The 23,425-nt window shown below is 46.2% G+C and overlaps 1 pseudogene; it reads left to right on the plus strand.

Moving 5' to 3' along the window:
- Window positions 1-22,074, plus strand: part of LOC106583989 (dolichyl pyrophosphate Man9GlcNAc2 alpha-1,3-glucosyltransferase-like) — a 91,276-nt pseudogene extending 69,202 nt beyond the window's left edge.
- Window positions 22,075-23,425: the final 1,351 nt, after the last annotated feature.

Below are 23,425 nucleotides of genomic sequence, written 5' to 3' on the forward strand. Positions count from 1 at the left end.
GGCAGAACAAGCAAGGAGGGGTGCAGAACCAAGCACGAGCTAGATCCTATTGGCGCGTTCTAGCATGTATTTGCATATTTCTGTTAGGGAACGCATAATCTGAAGTGTGCAATAACTCAATTTGCTCTTGCACTCCTTCTAAACAACATATATTTTTTTATTCTAAGGTAAAGCGTCAAATCTACAAAACGTACAGCACTCTGTACGTAACAGATTCTAGTTTTAGGAACAGAAACTGTACTGAGATCAAATGTTTCATCAATGAGAAAATGTGCATAATGTCGACCAAAACCCATCTTCTCGCACTGTCAGCCACTGGGCTTCCTCTCATCACCATATTTGGTAGTGGAAACGCCAAGCGAATGCTTCACACATCCGGGGAAATATGTGGTTCATTGTTAAAATAGAACAAATATTACTGTCTGTCCCCCTTGAGACACGGTAGCCAGTACACATCCTCACATTTTTCCAAATGAACAACTCAAGAAATCTGTAATTCATTTGGACGACTGCGAAGGTCTTAGTCGCGCAAATTTACATCGAACTAAGATGTTAGGTGCAGTATTTCTCAAGTAAAAAAAATGTACATGAGAACTAGTTGTCCGTCTTTGAATGACAACAAAAGCTTAATTGAAGAATCCCTACTGTTAAAACAGTGCCCTGTCATCAATACACATTAGATCCTTGACAAATTCCTTGCTAGTGGAACCATTTATTTAACTTGTATGTTAAGACGGTGTAACCATCGTATCACATATCTTTGCATCTCTCTTCTGTGGTCTGAAAAACAATCAAGCCCTTCATTATTGAATTGATATTTTATGGTTGCAATTAGCAGTCCAGGGAAAGTTGAACAAGATAATGGATTAGAAGGAGATTGCGCCACTTGTAATTTAGAACGCCTCGACAAATTAATGAAAGAGTTTGAATCCTGAGATCACACATTTTAATAATGGTGCATATCTAGGCCCATCTCCTTTGTTTTGGAGGGGTAGCCTGTTTCTTCTGTCTTTGTTTTGTGCAGATGTTGTTTCTTTGGTGCTGGTTTTAACTGATGTTCCCCTGTGTGTGCGTGCGTCTCTCTCTCTCTCTCTCTCTCTCTCTCTCTGACAGCATATCGTCATCCCCTCCTCCTAAGCCCGTAGTAGACGGTCGTCACTATCTAACACCATTACCATGGCAGCCAGCAACACCAAGAGGCTTCAAGCTGGCAGAGCCCACATCTATACAGGTACTAAAGAACTGGAACAGTCTGGACTCACATGTACATCATACATTACACACTGGTGTTTGGTTAACCTGTCCATTCTCTCTGACAGAAATAATGTGGCTTAATGGTTAAATGTCCACAGCACGTTTGGGACAATGTATGTATGTATGTATGTATGTATGTATGTATGTATGTATGTATGTATGTATGTATGTATGTATGTATGTATGTATGTATGTATGTATGTATGTATGTATGTATGTATGTATGTATGTATGTATGTATGTATGTATGTGCAACTAGACGAAGAACAGGGTCTTTTTGTCTTTGAGTTCTACTCCTGAGTTCCTCATTGTGCACCCATTAGGCCTACCCACTCCTAATATCACAGCAGAGCAAGGATCCACCATAAGTTCCTTCATTAACAGCACTGAAGTCTGTTAATGTGTGCTACCATGGTAAACTAGAAGATATCAGCGCCTGGGGGCCATGCAGCACTGTTTGTTTGTTGTTGTTGCAGGAAGGCCTTTTGGGGGCAAATTTACTCTGGGTCAGTCGATAATCATAGTGTTGGTATCGATCCCATTCTCTTTGTTTGTACTCTTTTTGACTTCACCTCGCCTCGTTTTCTTTACTGCAACATTACAAAAGAGAGAAAAAAAACAATAGCTGTGTGCTCCCTCTCTGGTCAGAGCAGTGGGATTGGAAAGAGCCAGACGGAGGAGGAGGGTAAACAATGTGTGTCTGGAGATTATCTTCTGGAAGGTCCTTACTGTATGTTACTGTATGTTGCTGTAGTGCCGGGGCCTTGGCCCGGTTGGGAATGGGTAAGGCTTTGCCCTGAGACATGTCTGTAGATTCCTAGGAGGTGTCTAGAGCGAAGTCCATAGGAGTCTAGAGCCATGTCTCAGGGCAAGGTTAAGCTGTGTTTTGAAGGGAGCCAAGGAGCCTTGTGGCCCTCAACATCAGCCAGAGATCTGTTAAGTCTACCTCACCATCAGACCCCTCAGGCTTGATACTCTATAGTCTAGTCTGAGCTTGATTGAGAGTGATTTTATTTCCTCATGGCGATAAAGTTGTTTGTGCTAATGCATTGACATTTTATAAATGGGGATTGCACAGGGAGATTGGCATGTGACCCATTAGGTTGATATATTTGTTTTAACATGTTTTTCTATTAGAATGTTTTTATTTATAAAAACCTCATGGACGTCAGTGGATGCACTTGTGTTTGCTGTGTCAGGAAAATAAACTAAAGAGGACTCCACCCTGATGTGTTTCACTGAGTCAAGAGACAAAGAGGTCAGTCAGTCCCGTCACATTTCATTTAGACTCATTTACCTTAGCTGCTGTATGTGTCATTCATGAACAAGGAGTTTAAGCAACCCTCTCTAGCCCTCAAACTCAACTCTGGACCTCGTAACCAGTTCCACTGCATTTTTTTTCATTGTTCCCCTTTAATCAGGGACTGCTTTAGACCTGGGACACCAGGTGTGTGCAATTAATTATTAGGTAGAACAGAAAGCCAGCAGGCTCCGGACCTCGTAGGGTAAGAGTTGAGTACCCCTGCTCTATAGCATGCCACAGAGAGAGATGGAGGTTATTTTCATTGTCCACAGCCTCTCATAGAGAACTAGCTTGCTATAGCTGAGTGATATTTTCTGACCCCTAGTGGCCAGCTGTGTCAGTGCTCCTCTCCTATGTGACAGCATTTGTAAAATACCTAATAAGCAGAATCTTCCAAAAACAGATAGTGTTGCTGGAAGGGGGAGCTGAGTGCTGGTATCTACTACCTCCTGCCCTTCACCATGGGCTGTAGGCTGAGGAAGAGGACGAGCTGTGTAAACCAGTCACGCTGGTCAACAGGACAGACACTGGGGAGCTGGACCTCATCAGGGAGTTCAGGTGAGTTATACACCTGGTAGAAGCAGTGGCGCAAAGTACTTAAGTAAAAATACTTTAAAGTACTACTTAAGTAGTTTTTTTTACTATTCATATTTTTACTATTTATATTTTTACTATTTATGTTTTGCCAACTTTTATTTTTACTTTACTTCACTACATTCCTAAAGAAAATAATGTACTTTTTACTCCATACATTTTCTTTGACACCCAAAAGTAGTTACATTTTGAATGCTTATCAGAACAGGAAAATGGTCAAATTCACGCACTTTTCAAAAGAACATCCCTGGTCATCCCTACTTTCTCTGATCTGGCGAACTCACTAAACACAAATGCTTAGTTTGTAAAGATGTCTGAATGTTGGAGTGTACCCGTGCCTATCCATAAATAAATAAACAAGAAAATGGTGCCGTCTGGTTTGCTTAATATAAGGAAATTGAAATGATTTATACTTTCACTTTAGATATATATTTTTCTCCCCAATTTCAATCTTGTCTCATCGCTGCAACACCCCAACGGGCTCGGGAGAGGTGAAGGTAGAGTCATGCGTCCTCCAAAACATGACCCGCCTAACTGCGCTCCTTAACACCCGCCAGCTTAACCCGGATCTCAGCCGCACCAATGTGTCGGAAGAAACACCATTCAACTGTCAGCCCGCAGGCACCCGGCCCGCCACAAGGAGTCACTAAGGCGCGATGAGCCAAGTAACGCTCCCCGGCCAAACCCTCCCCTAACCCGGACAGCACTGTCCCAATTGTGCACCTTCCTATGGGACTCCCGGCTACAGCCGGTTGTGGCACAGCCCGGGAATGAACCCGGGTCTGTAGTAACGCCTCGCCAATCGGGAGGCCATGACATTTACTTTTGATACTTAAGTATATTGAAAACCAAATACTTTTACTCAAGTAGTATTTTACTGGGTGACTTTTCACTTTTACTTGAGTCATTTTCTATTAAGGTATCTTTACTTTTACTCAAGTATGACAATTGGGTACTTTTTCCACCACTGGATAGAAATAATACTGAGGAGTAATAGTATATACAGTGTTGATCCCTTACACATTTGCAATATGCTGTGTATTAGCATCCACTGTACATTGAAAATGTGCTGCTGCAGTATATCTGTGAGGAGGATTTTTTTTTTTAAAACCCTTGTCTTTCTTGCACTAACAATCCTAACGCTCCTTGTCTTTTCTTACTAGCACCGACTTTGCGGATAGCTACTTTTATTAAGGAAAATGTACTTACTGTGACATGTGGTTATCTCACCTAGTCGGGGACGGGGGGCTGTTCCAACTCAAAGTGTGTCATCAAAAATTCACCCCTCTCCCCAATGTAAAAAATATTTTCACATGACCCTCCCATTGTACTGTAAAATAAATTGAAACCCCCCCCCTCCTCACAGATGACCACAAGTAACAATAACTGTAGAGACCCTGTGTTTATAAACATTGATATGGACTTACCACACAGGGCTACGGGCCAGAGGTTTGAGGGTTTACCGACTACCACAGATGAGCTCACGCTCCCTGCCTGTTCCATTACACTATGATCAGAGCCAGCTGTAGACAATGGTCAGCTAGGGGGAAATCAGATTTTCTACATTTTGATGTCATATTTATAGCTATAAAATATATCAACGTCAACAGTGAAGAGGTAACTCCGGGATGCTGGCCTTCTAGGCAGAGTTCCTCTGTCCAGTGTCTGTGTTCTTTTGCCCATCTTAATCTTTTCTTTTTATTGGCCAGTGAGATATTACTTTTTCTTTGCAACTCTGCCTAGAAGGTCAGCATCCCGGAGTCGCCTCTTCACTGTTGACGTTGAGACTTGTGTTTTGCAGGTGCTATTTAATGAAGCTGCCAGTTGAGGACTTGTGAGGCATCTGTTTCTCAAACTAGACACTCTAATGTACTTGTCCTCTTGCTCAGTTGTGCACCGGGGCCTCACACTCCTCTTTCTATTCTGGTTAGAGCCAGTTTGCGCTGTTCTGTGAAGGGTGTAGTACACAGCGTTGTACGAGATCTTCAGTTTCTTGGTAATTTCTCTCATGGAATAGCCATAATTTCTCAGAACAAGAATAGACTGATGAGTTTCAGAAGAAAGTTCTTTGTTTCTGGCCTTTTGAGCCTGTAATCGAACACACAAATGCTGATGCACCAGATACTCAACATGTCTAAAGGCCAGTTTTATTGCTTCTTAAATCAGAACAACAGTTTTCAGCTGTGCTAACATAATTGCAAAAGGGTTTTCTAATGATCAATTAGCCTTTTAACGTGGCATTGGAACACAGGAGTGATGGTTGCTGATAATGGGCCTCGGTATGCCTTCTTAGATAATCCATAAAAATCTGCCGTTTCCAGCTACAATGGTCATTTACAACATTAACAATGTCTACACTGTATTTCTGATACATTTGATGTTATTTGAATGGACATAAAATTTGCTTTTCTTTAAAAAAACAAGGACATTTCTAAGTGACCCCAAACTTTTGAACGGTAGATATATATATATATATATATATATATATATATATATATATATATATATATATATATACTACCGTTCAAAAGTTTGGGGTCACTTAGAAATGTCCTTGTTTTTTTAAAGAAAAGCAAATTTTATGTCCATTCAAATAACATCAAATGTATCGGAAATACAGTGTAGACATTGTTAATGTTGTAAATGACCATTGTAGATATATATATAAATATATATATAATTTTTTTCAGAACATTAACCATGTGTGTTCTCTTGTTTTTTACTGTTCTGTAGTTTAGACCCAATGATTCATCTGACAAACAAATAACTTTTCGTGCTGCCGGCCCAGGCATGGATCAAAGCTGGCGAGACATTCAATGACGTCATCTTCACAGACGAATCAACTGTGGCCCTTGAGCAATTTGCTCAAAATTGCTACAGAAAATAACGAAAAAGATCAAGCATCCCTCAAACTCTATATTATATTTTTTTTATGGTATGTTTAGCTATTTACAAAGCAAAAGGTACATAAAATATTGTAGCTTACACCTGGACTGCTATGTGTTCCACAATAATTCACTGTAGCCTCCTTTTTCAGGTATCTTGGCTCCAGATTTCTTTGGGGGAGAAATCATCAAGAGATATGCTGGACCCTATGTCAGAGAGGTGTTTCTGGGACCACATTGTTTCTTTCAAAGTAGGATTATAGCAATATTTTGTTATGTTTAGGCCTATTTACATGTATATTTCTAGTATTGTACCTAATGTTGGCTGGTAGGCTAAATGTCTTTTATGTATGCGGATGACTCAACACTACATACATCAGCTACCACAGCGAGTGAAATCACTACAACACTTAAAGAGTTGCAGTTCGTTTAAGAATGGGTGGCAAGGAATAAGTTAGTCCTAAATATTTAAACTAAAAGCATTATATTTGGGACAAATCATTCACTAAACCTTAAACCTCAACTAAACCTTGTAATTAATAATGTGGATATTGAGTAGGTTGAGGTGACTAAACTGCTTGGAGTAACCCTGGATTGTAAACTGTAATGGTAAAAATATATTGATACAACAGTAGCTAAGATGGGGAGAAGTCTGTCCATAATAAAGCACTGCTCTGCCTTTTTAACAACACTATCAACAAGACAGAAAATACAACTTATTGAACAGCGGGGACTGTGAAGAGCCACAGACACACATACACATGATAAGACACGCACTCTACACATACGTACACATGGATTTTGTGTTGTAGATATGTGATAGGAGAATAGTGGCCTGAGGGAACCTATTTAAATGTGTTGTGAAAAGTATTATGGAATGTAATGTCAGGTAATATTTTAAATTGTATATCACTCTTGATGGTACCACTGCTCTTTAATGAGCTTTACGTTTCCGTGAGGCCGATACGTAAAGCTTATTAAAGAGCAGTGATACTAGCAATAGCGGTGTGAGGGTTTTTTCTTTTTTCTCATTTTATTCAACTGTTACCATGCACCTGCAAAAACAGTGCCTTTTGAATTTTAAATTGTATACTGTATAACTGCCTTAATGTTGCTGGACCCCAGCAGCTAATGGGGATACATAATAATTACAAAGAGTGTGCCCTGTTTAGCTGTCTTAATGCAATAACTTACTTAGGCCTATATGTCAATATATAGGCTACTGTATCAGTCGATCAATCATTCATTTGTTCATGTCATCACAGCATACGAGTCACGCTTTGAAATGCAATTAAGCATTTTAGTTTTAAAATTAAATAACAAAGGGAGCCTTGAATAATTAGCCAACATTTTGTATAAACTGCAACATGTTGGCAATTGCATTCACAAATGCATGCGACTCAGGGCCAGCATTATGGGCGGGCCTTAGGGGGCCTGGCCTGCCCTACCATACCTCCCGGCCCGTCCAAATAATATACATAGTTGAATAAAACTTTTAAATAAATATTTGTTTTCTATAAAAACTGGTTTATGTATAATATTTAGGCCAATTAAAGTTTAAATTACCTAAAAATAATTATTGTTAAATAAAAAATGTCTCAAGTAATGACTGACAGGGTTTTAGACCTATCATATGCATCATGAAGTCACGTCTCTTTTCACCACCATTTTGAATTAGTAGTGGCTGGAGCGTTAGTTAATGTCACGATTCCCACCGACGGTGGCGCCTCCTCCTGCTCGGGTGGCGCTCGGCGGTCGTCGTCACCGGCCTATTAGCTACCACTGATTCCCTTTTTGGTTTTCCCTTTTTGGTTTTGTACACCTGTGTTTAGTTTGGTTAATTAGCGGGGCTATTTATGTTAGCTGGTCCGCTTCCGTGTTGTGCGGGATTATTTCAATTGTGACGGTTCATGTTCGTGTCGGCGCTATTTTACGCCGTGTGTACTTTCTCCCCTGTGTTTGGGAATATTTTTGTTGATGAGTGAGTGTACATTAAATACGCCACTACCCTGTACTCGCTGCTTCCTGTGCCTCATTCCTTCACCACGACTGCCAATCCGTTACAGAATCCCGCACCACGAAAAGGCATGGAATCAGCAGGAGCAGCGGCCACCCCTGTCCCCTCGATGGAGGAACGCGTCCTCCACCACACTACGGTCCTCCACCGCATAGGAAGCGCGATGGACCAGATGATGGAGAGGATGGACAGATGGGAGAGAAGTGGTCTCCTCTCTCCACCTCCGGCTCCTCCGATACAGCCACCTCTTCCTCCCACTACGTCTGGCTCAGGCGCGCTTCGTTTGGCGCTCCCGAGGGAGTATGATGGGGCGGCGGCTGGGTGCCAGGGATTTCTGCTCCAGCTCGAGCTGTACCTGGCCACCGTCAGACCTGCTCCCTCAGGAGAGGAGAGCGTGAGTGCCCTCGTTTCCTGCCTGACGGGCCGAGCTCTGGAGTGGGCTAATGCGGTCTGGAATGGCCCAGACTCGGCGAGGGACCATTATCCAGAGTTTACCCGCCGCTTTCGGGCCGTGTTCGACCACCCTCCGGAAGGAAGAGCGGCGGGTGAACGGCTGTTCCACCTCAGGCAGGAGACGAGGAGCGCTCAGGACTTCGCGTTGGAGTTCAGGACCTTGGCTGCTGGGGCGGGGTGGAACGACAGGGCCCTCATAGACCACTATAGATGCAGTCTCCGGGCGGACGTCCGCAGGGAGCTGGCCTGTCGAGATGCAGCTCTATCCCTGGACGAGCTCATCAACATGTCCATTCGTTTGGACAATCTGCTGGCTGCCCGCGGGCGTTCGGAGAGGGTCCTGCCCATTCCACCTCCGTGCACCCCCGCCCCTAACCCTATGGAGGTAGGGGGGGCCGTGCCTAAGGGCACCGGAGGAGCTGGCTCCTCCTGCACCAGCTGTGGTTGGAGAGGACACACGGCCGACCGGTGCCGGAGGATCCAGTCTGGGAGTCGAGAGGGCAGGCAGAACACTTCTCGGTCACCCCAGGTGAGTCAGCACCAGATTCACCCCGAACCCCCTGTTGGTCACGTGTTCTTACCTGTTTTGTTTTCTAAATTTTTCCCCTCTTCCCAGCATAGGGCGCTAGTCGATTCAGGCGCAGCTGGGAACTTTATGGATCGTGGACTTGCCATTAAGCTGGGCATTCCGCGGGTGCCGTTAGATTCCCCCTTCCCCGTGCACTCCCTAGATAGCCGACCATTAGGGTCAGGGCTAGTCAGGGAGTCTACGGTGCCACTGGACATGGTAACGCAGGGGAATCATAAGGAACGCATTAGTTTTTTCCTTATTGATTCGCCTGCGTTTCCGGTGGTGCTGGGGGTCCCCTGGCTGGCTGGTCACAATCCCCGTATTTCGTGGAAACAGGGGGTTCTCCAGGGGTGGTCAGAGGAGTGTTCAGGGAGGTGTCTAGGAGTTTCCATTGGTGCCACGTCGGTGGAGAGTCCAGACCAGGTGTCCCCCGTGCGCATTCCCCCTGAGTACGCCCATTTGGCGATCGCCTTCTGTAAAAAGAGGGCGACTAAATTACCACCCCATCGACAGGGGGATTGTGCGATAGACCTCCAGGTTAACGCTGCGCTTCCCAAGAGTCACGTGTACCCCTTGTCACAGGAGGAGACAGCGGCTATGGAGACATATGTCACTGAATCCCTGGGACAGGGGTACATTCGGCCCTCCATCTCACCCGCCTCCTCGAGTTTCTTTTTGTGAAGAAAAAGGAGGGAGGTCTGCGTCCGTGCATTGATTACAGAGGTCTAAACGCTATCACGGTGGGGTTTAGTTACCCACTACCTCTCATCGCTACGGCGGTGGAATCATTTCACGGAGCAAAGTTCTTCACGAAACTGGATCTCAGGAGCGCGTATAACCTGGTGCGTATCAAGAAGGGAGACGAGTGGAAAACCGCCTTTAGTACCACATCGGGCCATTATGAGTACCTCGTCATGCCGTATGGGTTGAAAAATGCTCCAGCCGTCTTTCAATCCTTTGTTGACGAGATTCTCAGGGACCTGCACGGGCAGGGCGTGATTGTCTATATCGATGACATTCTGATATATTCCGCCACCCGCTCCGCGCATGTGTCCCTGGTGCGCAAGGTGCTTGGTAGACTGCTGGAGCATGACCTATACGTTAAGGCTGAGAAATGTGTGTTTTCCAAACGAGCCGTTTCCTTTCTGGGTTATCGCATTTCCACCACGGGGGTGGTGATGGAGTGTGACCGCGTTAAGGCCGTGCGTAATTGGCCGACTCCAACCACGGTGAAGGAGGTGCAGCGGTTCTTAGGCTTTGCTAATTACTACCGGAGGTTTATCCGGGGTTTTGGCCAGGTAGCGGCTCCCATTACCTCACTGCTGAAGGGGGGGCCGGTGCGTTTGCGATGGTCGACGGAGGCGGAGGGAGCCTTCAAGAAGTTGAAGACCCTGTTCACCGACGCACCCGTGTTGGCGCACCCGGACCCGTCTCTAGCATTCATAGTGGAGGTGGACGCATCCGAGGCTGGGGTGGGTGCCGTGCTATCACAACGCTCGGGTACGCCATCGAAACTCCGCCCCTGCGCTTTCTTTTCGAAGAAGCTCAGTTCGGCGGAGCGTAACTATGATGTGGGGGACAGGGAGTTGCTAGCGGTGGTAAAAGCTTTGAGGTTGTGGCAGCACTGGCTTGAGGGGGCTAAACACCCCTTTCTCATCTGAACCGACCACCGAAACCTGGAGTACATCCGGGCAGCGAGGAGACTGAATCCGCGTCAGGCAAGGTGGGCCATGTTCTTCGCCCGGTTTTGGTTCACTATCTCCTATAGACCGGGTTCCCTTAACACTAGAGCCGACGCGCTGTCCCGTCTCTATGACACGGAGGACCGGCCCATTGATCCAACTCCCATCATTCCAGCGTCTAGGCTGGTGGCACCGGTGGTATGGGAGGTGGACGCAGACATCGAGCGGGCATTAGTGTTGGAACCTGCGCCTGCGCAGGTTCCCGTGGGTCGCATGTATGTGCCGCTTGGTGTTCGTGATCGTTTGATTCGATGGGCGCACACGCTACCTACGGCGGGTCATCCTGGTGTGGCGAGGACAGTGCGGAGTCTCAGGGGGAAGTACTGGTGGCCCACCTTGGCTAAGGACGTGAGGTTCTATGTCTCTTCCTGTTCGGTGTGCGCTCAGAGTAAGGCTCCTAGGCATCTACCGAGAGGGAAGTTACAGCCCCTCCCCGTTCCACAACGGCCGTGGTCGCACCTGTCTATAGATTTCTTGACAGATCTTCCCCCCTCTCAGGGGAACACTGCGATTCTGGTGGTTGTGGATCGGTTCTCTAAGTCCTGCCGTCTCCTCCCATTGCCCGGTCTCCCTACGGCCCTGCAGACTGCGGAGGCCCTATTTACCCACGTCTTCCGGCACTACGGGGTGCCGGAGGACATTGTCTCTGATCGAGGTTCCCAGTTCGCATCCAGGGTCTGGAGGGCGTTTATGGAGCGGCTGGGGGTCTCGGTCAGTTTGACCTCCGGTTTTCACCCCGAGAGCAATGGGCAGGCGGAGAGGGTGAACCAGGAGGTGGGCAGGTTTCTGAGGTCGTATTGCCAGGACCGGCCAGGGGAGTGGGCGAGGTACATTCCCTGGGCTGAGTTAGCCCAGAACTCACTTCGCCACTCCTCTACTAACATGTCCCCCTTTCAGTGTGTTTTGGGTTACCAGCCGGTCCTGGCACCATGGCACCTGAGTCAGACCGAGGCTCCTGCGGTGGAGGACTGGGTACAGCACTCCAAGGAGACCTGGAGAGCCGTCCAGGACTCCCTAAAAGAGGCCAGTGCGCGGCAGAAGAGGAGTGCTGACCGCCACCGCAGTGAGGCGCCCGTGTTCGCACCGGGAGACAGGGTCTGGCTCTCGACCCGGAACCTGCCCCTCCGCGTGCCCTGCCGGAAGCTGGGGCCGCAGTGTGTGGGGCCCTTTAAAGTCCTGAGGAGGATAAACGAGGTGTGTTATCGGTTACAACTCCCTTCCTATTACCATATTAACCCCTCGTTTCATGTGTCTCTCCTCAGGCCGGTGGTAGCTGGTCCCCTGCAGGAAGGTGAGGTGCTGGAGGTCCCTCCACCCCCTCTGGACATCGGGGGGTCCCCGGCGTACAGCGTACGGGCCATTCTGGACTCGAGACGCCGGGCGAGGGGCCTGCAGTACCTCGTGGACTGGGAGGGGTACGGCCCGGAGGAGAGGTGCTGGGTGCCGGCGGAGGACGTCTTGGACCCATCCATGTTGAAGGATTTCCATCGCCTCCGTCCGGATCGCCCTGCGCCTCGCCCTCCGGGTCGTCCTCGAGGCCGGTGTCGGCGCGCTGCGGGAGCCGCGCGTCAGGAGGGGGGTACTGTCACGATTCCCACCGACGGTGGCGCCTCCTCCTGCTCGGGTGGCGCTCGGCGGTCGTCGTCACCGGCCTATTAGCTACCACTGAAGTTCGTTGTTGTTGATTGGGAGTCACACATAAGGAGCAGGTTTTTCCTTTGGGTTTTGTGGGGGAATGTTTTCTGTCTCGTTCGTTTTTGACCAGACAGGACTGTTAGCTTTCGTTGCTGTTTGATGTTTTGTTTATAGTGGTTCATTTTATTAAATATTTATAATGAATCCACAACCTCCGCTGCATCTTGGTTTTCTTGCGACGACAGCCGTTACAGAATCCCCCACCAAGAAACGGACCAAGCAGCGGAGGAAGGAGAAGAGATATCGGGACTCATGGACGTTGAAAGAAATGGAGAGAAGCTATCTGGAGTCGTGGACTTGGGAGGAAATCCTGGACGGTAAAGGACCATGGGCTCAGGCTGGGGATTATCGCCACCCGCAGTGGGAGATCGAGGCGGCGAGAGCTGAGAGGCGCTGGTACGAAGAAAGGGAGCGCAACGGACACGGGAGGCAGCCCCCCCAAAAAATTGGGGGGGGGGGCACACGGGGAGATTGGCGGAGTCAGGCGGTAGACCTGAGCCAACTCCCCGTGCTTACAGGAGGCAGCACAGTACTGGTCAGGCACCGTGTTATGCGGTAAAGCGCACAGTGTCCCCAGTACGCGTTGATAGCCCGGAGCGCTACATACCAGCCCCCCGCAAGTGCCATGCGAGAGCAGGCATCGAGCCAGGACGGGTTGTGCCAGCTCAGCGCGTCTGGTCTCCAGTGCGCCTCCTCGGTCCAGGTTATCCTGCGCCGGCGTTGCGCACTGGGTCTCCGGGGCGCTGGGAGGGTCCAGTTCGCCCAATGCCTGCTCTCCGCCCGTGCCGGGCCAAAGTGGGCTTTCAGCCTGGAGTAAGCATGTCGAGCGTCCGTACCAGAACTCCAGTGCTCCCCCACAACCCAGTTTATCCTGTGCCTCCTCCTCGGACCAGGCCTCCAGTGGGTCTCCCCATCCTGGTCTGTCCTGTGCCTCCTCCTAGGTCCAGGCCTCCAGTGGGTCTCCCCATCCTGGTCCGTCCTGTGCCTCCTCCCAGGACTAGGCCTCCAGAGTGGCCCGCTTGTCAGGAGCTGCCAGAGCGGCCCGCTTGTCAGGAGCTGCCAGAGCGGCCCGCTTGTCAGGAGCTGCCAGAGCGGCCCGCTTGTCAGGCGCTGCCAGAGCGGCCCGCTTGTCAGGCGCTGCCAGAGCGGCCCGCTTGTCAGGCGCTGCCAGAGCGGCCCGCTTGTCAGGAGCTGCCAGAGCGGCCCGCTTGTCAGGAGCTGCCAGAGCGGCCCGCTTGTCAGGAGCTGCCAGAGCGGCCCGCTTGTCAGGAGCTGCCAGAGAGGCCCGCCTGTCCGGATCTGCCATCGTCGCCCGCCAGCTGGGCGTAGCCATCGCCGCCCGCCAGCCGGGCGCAGCCAGGGTCGTCTGCCAGTCGGGCCAGCAAGGGTCGCCCGCCAGCTGGGCGCAGCCATCGCCGCCCACCAGACCTTCGGCGCGGCCAGGTGCGCCACCTAAGAGGGCGACGCCAAGGGTGGGGCAGAGGCCACGTCCCGCACCTGAGCCGCCACCGTAAGAAGGTCCACCCGGACCCTCCCCTTCAGTGTCAGGTTTTGCGGCCGGAGTCCGCACCTTGGGGGGGGTACTGTAACGCCCTGGCCATAGAGAGGGGTTTTTTGTTCTTTATTTTGGTTAGGCCAGGGTGTTACATTGGGTGGGCGTTCTATGTTCTTTTTCTAGGTTTTTTGTATTTCTTTGTTTTGGGCCGTGTGTGACTCCCAATCAGGCACAGCTGAAGTTCGTTGTTGTTGATTGGGAGTCACACATAAGGAGCAGGTTTTTCCTTTGGGTTTTGTGGGGGAATGTCTCGTTCGTTTTTGACCAGACAGGACTGTTAGCTTTCGTTGCTGTTTGATGTTTTGTTTATAGTGGTTCATTTTATTAAATATTTATAATGAATCCACAACCTCCGCTGCATCTTGGTTTTCTTGTGACTGTCATGTCCTGACCAGCAGAGGGAGCAATTGTAGTAGTTTTGGTCAGGACGTGGCAGAGATTTTTATGTTACGTGTGAGTTGGTTGTTGGACTCCCAATTGAAGGCAGGTGTGTTGAGTTGCCTTTGATTGGGAGTCCTATATAGTAGTGTGTGTTTTTCCTTGTGGTTGTGGGTAATTGTTTCTGTTCAGTGTGTTATGCTGTCAGTACTGTTGAGCTGTCGGTGTTTTCTTGTTTTGTAGTGTTCCAGTGTTCTTTTTGAATTAAATCATGAACACTAACTCCGCTGCACCTTGGTCTTCTTCTCTCCATGACGACAGCCCTTACAGTGACGACAGCCGTTACACTAGCCCACAGAGTTAATGTTATTAGACTGAACAAAAATATAAACGCAACATGTAAAGTGTTGGTACCATGTTTCATGAGCTGAAATAAAAGACCCAAGAAATGTTCCATATGAACAAATAGCTTATTTTTCTCCAATGTTTAACACAAATGTATTTACATACCTGTTAGTGAGCATTTCTCCTTTGCCAAGATAATCCATCCACCTCACAGGTGTGACATATCAAGAAGCTGATTAAACAGCATGATCATTACACAGGTGCACCTTGTGCTGCGGACAATAAAAGGCCACTCTAAAATGTGCAGTTTTGTCACACAACACAATGCCACAGATGTCTCAAGTTTTGACGAAGTGTGCAATTGGCATGCTGACTGGAGGAAACAGAGCTGTTGCCAGATACTTTTATGTTAATTTCTCTACCATCAGCTGCCTCCAATGTCATTTTAGATAATTAGACAGTACGCCCAACCGGCCTCACAACTACAGACCACATGTAACCATGCCAGGCCAGGACATCCACATTTGGCTTCTTCACCTGTGGGATCGTCTGAGCCCAGCCACCCGGACAGCTAATGAATCTGTGGGTTTGCGCAATCAAATCATTTCTATGCAAACTGTCAGAAACCGTCTCAGGGAAGCTCACCTGCATGCTCGTCGTCTTCACCAGGTTCTTGACCTGACTGCAGTTCGGCGTCGCGACCGACTTCAGTGGGTAAATGCTCACCTCCGATGGACACTGGCACACTGGAGAAGTGTGCTCTTCACGGATGAATCCCGGTTTCAACTGTACGGGGCAAATGGCAGACAGCGCATATGGCATTGTGTAGGCAAGCAGTTTGTTGATGTCAACGTTGTGATCAGAGTGTTGTGATCAGAGTGCCCCACAATGAACACAATTACATTTTATCTTTGGCAATTTGGATGCACAGAGATACTGTGACGATACAGTACAAAATTCCTGGAAGCAGAAAATGTCAGTTCTTTCATGGCCTGTATACTCACCAGACATGTAACCCATTGAGCACGTTTTGGATGCTCTGGATTGACGTGTACGACAGCGTGTTCCAGTTCCTGGCAATATCTAGCAACTTTGCACAGCCATTGAAGAGGAGTGGGACAACATTCCACAGGACACAATCAACAGCCTGATCAACTCCATGCCAAGGAAATGTGTCACGCTGCATGAGGCAAATGGTGGTGACACCAGATACTGACTGGTTTTCTGATCCACGCCCCTACCTTTTTTTTAAGGTGTCTGTGACCAACAGATGCATATCTGTATTCCCAGTCATGTGAAATCCATAGATTAGGGCCTACTTATTTTTTTTAATTTTTTAATTTCACCTTTATTTAACCAGGTAGGCTAGTTGAGAACAAGTTCTCATTTGCAACTGCGCCCTGGCCAAGATAAAGCAAAGCAGTTCGACACATACAACAACACAGAGTTACACATGGAATAAACAAACATACAGTCAATAATACAGTACAAAAAGTCTATATACAGCATGTGCAAATGAGGTAGGATAAGGGAGGTAAGGCAATAATTAGGCCATGGTGGCGAAGTAATTACAATATAGCAATTAAACACTGGAATGGTAAATGTGCAGAAGATGAATGTGCAAGTAGAGATACTGGGGTGCAAAGGAGCAAGATAAATAAATAAATACAGTATGGGGATGAGGTAGTTGGATGGGCTATTTACAGATGGGCTATGTAGTGATGTGCAGTGATCTGTGAGCTGCTCTGACAGCTGGTGCTTAAAGCTAGAGAGGGAGATATGGGTCTCCAGCTTCAGTGATTTTTGCAGTTCGTTCCAGTCATTGGCAGCAGAGAACTGGAAGGAAAGGCGGCCAAAGGAAGAATTGGCTTTGGGTGTGACCAGTGAGATATACCTGCTGGAGCGCGTGCTACGGGTGGGTGCTGCTATGGTGACCAGTGAGCTGAGATAAGGCGGGGCTTTACCTAGCAGAGAGTTGTAGATGACCTGGAGCCAGTGGGTTTGGCGACAAGAATGAAGCGAGGGCCAGCCAACGAGAGCATACAGGTCGCAGTGGTGGGTAGTATATGGGGCTTTAGTGACAAAACGGATGGCACTGTGATAGACTGCATCCAATTTGTTGAGTAGAGTGTTGGAGGTTGGAGGTTAGTTAACACAGTGTCCAAAGAAGGGCCAGAGGTATACAGAATGGTGTCGTCTGTGTAGAGGTGGATCAAAGAATCACCAGAAGCAAGAGCGACATCATTGATGTATACAGAGAAGAGAGTCGGCCCGAGAATTGAACCCTGTGGCACCCCCATAGAGACTGCCAGAGATCCGGACAACAGGCCCTACGATTTGACACACTGAACTTTATCAGAGAAGTAGTTGGTGAACCAGGCGAGGCAATCAATTGAGAAACCAAGGTTGTTGAGTCTGCCGATAAGAATGTGGTGATTGACAGAGTCGAAAGCCTTGGCCAGGTCTATGAATACGGCTGCACAGTACTGTCTCTTATCGATGGCGGTTATGATATCGTTTAGGACCTTGAGCGTGGCTGAGGTGCACCCATGACCAGCTCTGAAACCAGATTGCATAGCGGAGAAGGCACGGTGGGATTCAAAATGGTCGGTAATCTGTTGGTTAACTTGGCTTTCGAAGACCTTAGAAAGGCACGGCAGGATAGATATAGTTCTGTAACAGTTTGGGTCTAGAGTGTCTCCCCCTTTGAAGATGGGGATGACCGCGGCAGCTTTCCAATCTATGGGAATCTCAGACGATACGAAAGAGAGGTTGAACAGGCTAGGGGTCCAGATTTTTCAGCTCTTTAAGAACATCAGCTATCTGGATTTGGGTGAAGGAGAAATGGGGGAGGCTTGGGCGAGTTGCTGTGGGGGGTGGAGGGCTGTTGATCAGGGTAGGGGTAGCCAGGTGGAAAGCATGGCCAGCCGTAGAAAAATGCTTATTGAAATTCTCAATTATAGTGGATTTATCAGTGGTGACAGTGTTTCCTAGCCTCAGTGCAGTGGGCAGCTGGGAGGAGGTGCTCTTATTCTGCATGGACTTTACAGTCTCCCAGAACTTTTTTGAGTTTGTGCTACAGGGTGCAAATTTCTGTTTGAAAAAGCTAGTCTTAGCTTTCCTAACTGCCTGTGTATATTTGTTCCTTACTTCCCTGAAAAGTTACATATCACGGGGGCTATTAGATGCTAATGCAAAACGCCACAGGATGTTTTTGTGCTGGTCATGGGCAGTCAGGTCTGGAGAGAACCAAGGGCTTTATCTGTTCATGGTTCTAAAGTTTTTGAATGGGGCATGCTTATCTAAGATGGTGAGGAAGGCACTTTTAAAGAATAACCAGGCATCCTCTACTGACGGGATGAGGTCAACATCCTTCCAGGATACCCGGGCCGGGTCGATTAGAAAGGCCTGCTCGCTAAAGTGTTTTAGGGAGCGTTTGACAGTAATGAGGGGTGGTCGTTTGACCGCAGACCCATTACGGGTGCAGGCAATGAGGCAGTGATCGCTGAGATCTTGGTTGAAAACAGCAGAGGTGTATTTGGAGGGCAAGTTGGTTAGGATGATATCTATCTATATCAACTGCAACTCAGTAAAATCTTTGAAACTGTTGCATGTTGCGTTTATATTTGTGTTTAGTATAGTATTATAATGATTTTTAGGACATGAATAAGGGATTTATTTGTGATGTATAGTCAATGGATGTATTAATTAACTGGTAAGCGCATGGTGTGATAAATACCACTTTTTTAACAGCGGTTCCACACATTCAGTGACACACTGTGTGGTAAAAATATTATTTCTATGTTATTCTGTTGTATTCCATTATATTAAATCTTACTATAAATATGTGTGTTCACTCTGGGGAACTGTGGGGAATGTAAGTGTTTTAATAAACAAAACAAGAACTATTGATTTAATTTGCATGGCTGCACAGGCCAGTAATATAGTTAAACTCAAAATATGCTATTCTATTGTATTGAAAATACATTTTATTAGTCTTATGTTTTTTAGGACCTGCCTAAATGAATTATTGTCTTTGTGATGGTGTATATTCAATGGATTTATTCAAATATACGCCCACCCACATCACACACTCCCACTCGTCAATGGTGGTGCCGGCATGTGCATGGGAGGTGTAAAAGTCCGGCAATAATGTGGTAAAAATGGGGATGTTTTTTTTTACATGCAACATAGGTCCTGTGTGACCTAGGTAGTTGTATAGAGGCAATTCTGTTTTGGATGCTTCCCAATCTACTTAATTACTGTCGGTATTCATCTTGCCTTGCTCTGCAAATGCGATCAAAGATGTGCATTAGCTTATTATAAAGGAGATGTCGATATGAACAGCTAAGAGAAGTGTTGTTAGTAAAAGCATTCGAATTTCATTGAAATGTTACTGTATTTCACTTTCATGTAGTAGGCCATGCGTAATACAAATACAGAATATGGTGCTGAGGTTAGAGAACAATGTACCGTTAATGAGGAAGCCTACTGATCGCCAACAGGGTACGTCAACACATGGAACGTGGCCATGGGTATGTAGGCCTATGTTGTGTATTTTATTACCGGTTTAAAATGCTCTATAACTTTTTATCGTCCCGTACCCCTTCAAACATTCAACCTCCAGCTGCGTACCCCCTCTAGCACCAGGGTCAGCGCACTCTCAAATGTTTTTTGTTGTTGCCATAATTGTAAGCCTGCCACACACACACACACACACACACACACACACACTATACGATACATTTATTAAACATAAGAATGCGTGTGAGTTTTTGTCACAAGCCGGCTCGTAGGAAGTGACAGAGCTCTTATAGGACCAGGGAACAAATAATAATATAATGATAATCAATAATATTGCTCTTTATTTAGCCATCTTACATATAATCCTTATTTGTTCATACATTTTTTTAATGAATAACTCACCACAGGTTAATGAGTAGGGTGTGCTTGAAAGGATGCTCAAAACTCCGCAATGTTGGATTGTATTGGAGAGAGCACGTTACCACTCCACTATGTCTCCCTGTCATGGCTTTTGCGCCATCAGTACAGATACCAACATCAGCAGCAGATACATTTCGCAACATACAAACCGTTAGTGGAATTCCCGCGAGAGAGTAACGTTTAATGTAATTGGATGTTAATTATTTGACTCGGCTACCTGTATTTGACATTGTGTTGTTATTTCACTGAACACTAAATGGTTTCGTTTGATTGTTGGCAGTGAAACGAGGCTACTCAGGCGAGAAGAAAACCTCACCCGTTGGAAAATATAAATGGACTGTTTGAAAATGTGAATGCCCATTTTTATTTGGCGTTCCACCGACGGTTTGGGAATACCTGCTCTATAACAATGGGAATTTGAGTTCCAACCCCAACGTTGTCTAATTAAGCAATAAGACCCGAGGGGGTTTGGTACAGTATATGACCAATATAGCACAGCTAAGGGCTGTTCTTATGCTGCGGAGTGCCTGGATACAGCCCTTAGACGTGGTATATTGGCCATACACCACAAACTCCCTAGGTGCCTTATTGCGATTATAAACTGATTACCGACATAATTAGGGCAGTAAAAATAAATGTTTTGTCATAACCGTGGTATACAGGTCTGAGAAACCACAGCTGCTAGCCAATCAGCATTTAGGGCTTGAACCACCCAGTTTAAACATTTGTATTTTTACATCTCAATAAATAAGGCTGTTGGCCGGCTGCCCATGGAAATCAAATGCTGATCCAACTGATTTGTTCTAGCGCCGGGCCTGATGTCCCTGTTTTTAGTTCTTGCAGTAATAAAGGCTTTAAATGTTTTAGTTAGAACAGATTCTCTGGTACACATAATTTATTTAGTGTTGTTTACACTGTTCCAAACTGTCAGAATTTGTTTTATATTGTAAGCTTCCACAACTAACTCAAATGTCTTCCACACATCGGACTTGCTTGAAATGCACTCATAAGCAACATGTAAATAGAGGCTTTTTTTGCTGGCGTTCTATAAGAACTCCCCATTGTTCTGCCAACAAATTGAGAGCATCACCCTAGTGCGGCAATGTTTGCAAACACAGAATGGGGTCTATAGGCTTAGATGTCCACTGTATGATATAAATATATAGCCTATATAAAGGAGAAGAAGCTTAGGCCTAAACTTTTGAATGAAACATTCCAAATTACAAGGCTTTTGCGCCGTTATTCAAACGACATTTTCACTGCAACCTAGAGTAGAATTTTGTAGTTGCTTGAAAACAATAATGAAGTATTCTTTGCATTGTGTTGTTGTAGGCTAGGATAATTGTATTGTCCTTAAACAAGATCAGTAGTGGAGCTTTTTGACACACAGCGTGTCATGTCTTCACTGTTCTTTCATGCACCTGGCCTTTCCGCTGCCTATCAGCTATTCCTATTTGTTCTTGTGGATTCGTATTGAAATTGTATGCAGATTGGAATGTTTTTATGTGTGATTTGATTCCTAGTTAGCCTGTTATAGATCTGGACAAACGATCCACCCAGCACTATTGTCACTATGAATGGTGGATAGAGTGCAGGATAGAACACTAGACAGGTAGACTATATGGACTGTGGTATAGTAAAAGTTAACACCTAGAAAACAATAGTACATACTACTGTAAGTCGCTCTGGATAAGAGCGTCTGCTAAATTACTAAAATGTAAATGTAATGGAAGTACCAAAACACCTTGATTATAAGGGAGGAGCATGCAAGCAGATGATGAAATGTTGCTAGGATGGAAGAAATTATACAGTAAAATCTGCAACTAGCTAATGTAAAGTAGGGGAAAAAACACACTACCCTCCCCTCTGCCCAATAAAAAAAAAGCACACAGCCCTTCCAAAAGCAATTTTGTTGTTGAAACCGAAGATAAACTGAGCAGAGAAGCCTCTGACAGTGTGGTAAACAAAACAACGTACAGTACATATTCTGCTATTCTATCTTGCATGCAATGATGTCAGAGGGAAAAAAATAACTGTGTTTGTTGTTTGCAGTATCTTCTTTGTTGTTGTAATATCCTTACGGACATGTCCGTTTCACCAATGAAGGATTCCAGCTTGAAGATGAATGCACTAGCTGTAAGCCACTCTGGATAAGAGGTCTGCTAAATGACTAAAATGTAAATAAATAAAAAAATGGCTCCTGTGCTCCTGTTGCACCACCAGGGTGCGCTGTCATATCTTTGAGGTGATAGACCTAGGGAGCGGCCTGCTCAGTCTGGAGGAATACAACTTCTTTGGGGAGAAGTGTGACAGGGATGCCTGGGTTGCAGTGTTGTAGTCCGGTCTTGTCTCAGTGTCGGATACATTTTTACTTGGCCTTAACTTGATCTTGGACAATGAGGACATGTAATTTCTTCCCGAGACCAGCGGAGTAAAAAAAGAATAATTAGCAGCTCTCATTAAGTAAGGGCACAAAACCGCTTCGCCAGGCCAAATATCCACCCTCCTTTCATGACACATTAATATCGTATCGCCTATTGAAACCTGGACTTCCAACTTTACTTGCAGTAGCGGTGCGTGGGTAAAATCACTGGGGAACCCAGAAAACCACACCTTTGTTTCATCACAAAACCGGAGAGCAACCTGTCTGGTAAAGTCCACAAAGCATATTGCATGTAATACACCGTTACGTGACCTACAGCATCAATCAAGTTAAATGTTTCCGACATTTTCAGACTACTAAACAACTATTGATTTGGAGCCACAGAGAGTTACAGCAAGTCGCAAAGAAAACAGGAGCTGCCTCTATTATTACAGCACCATTTAAACTTCAACATTTCAACATCGAATCGTCTATATTTAGTCTAATAAAGTGACAACTAAAACTCATAATAATTTAGTCCATTCAACTTAAGCTAAATGATGTGGCTGTCCATGGTTCTGATTTCTCTCTGTGTGTGTGTGTGTGTGTGTGTGTGTGTGTGTGTGTGTGAGTAGAAAAAAACATGTTACAACACCCTACTTGTAGAGAAACGCCAATGACATCCTTCTGTCTTTCATGTTGACGAATCAGTCTATAACTCTGTCATACAGTACACGCTTTTATTGTTTTGTTGTCCTAGGCTACCTGGCAAAAATGCTTGCTCGCTAGCCTAACTTCCTTTCATGGGCAACGATGAGACAGCAAGTTAACATTAGCATAGTACATCTAGCTACATATTGAACTTCCATCCTCTCAGGCCAGGGGCACAATATATTAATTTATCTTTGGATCAGAATCACCGTTATAATCATTGGCCAGTATGAAGAATTAAGTAAAACCACAAGCCGAAATCTCTATCTCCATCCATGGCTAATTTAGGAAAGGGCCTATTTTAACTAGCTACCGGAGGACAACACAACGTGATGCAACAATTCAAATTGTTTCAGTCAATGATGTATGCGATTTGAGAGGAGTGACGCCAAATCCAAACTGGGTTACCTTGACACTTTTTTGTCACAGTTGAGCTCACTCAGTTTAGCTCAATGCTGATTGGCTATTATTGTCAAAAAAAATTATCAAGGGAGGCCAAATGCTCGCTGGCTTCTCTTGCATTCAATGCTACAGGCGACAACAATGTCATACTCTTTTGGACCAGAAAGCATCAGATAGGTGGCATGAACATAGAGACAGAGGGGCGCTCTTTCGC

This window comes from Salmo salar, chromosome ssa23 (genome assembly GCF_905237065.1).
Source record: "Salmo salar chromosome ssa23, Ssal_v3.1, whole genome shotgun sequence".
In the NCBI taxonomy this organism is placed as follows: domain Eukaryota; kingdom Metazoa; phylum Chordata; class Actinopteri; order Salmoniformes; family Salmonidae; genus Salmo; species Salmo salar.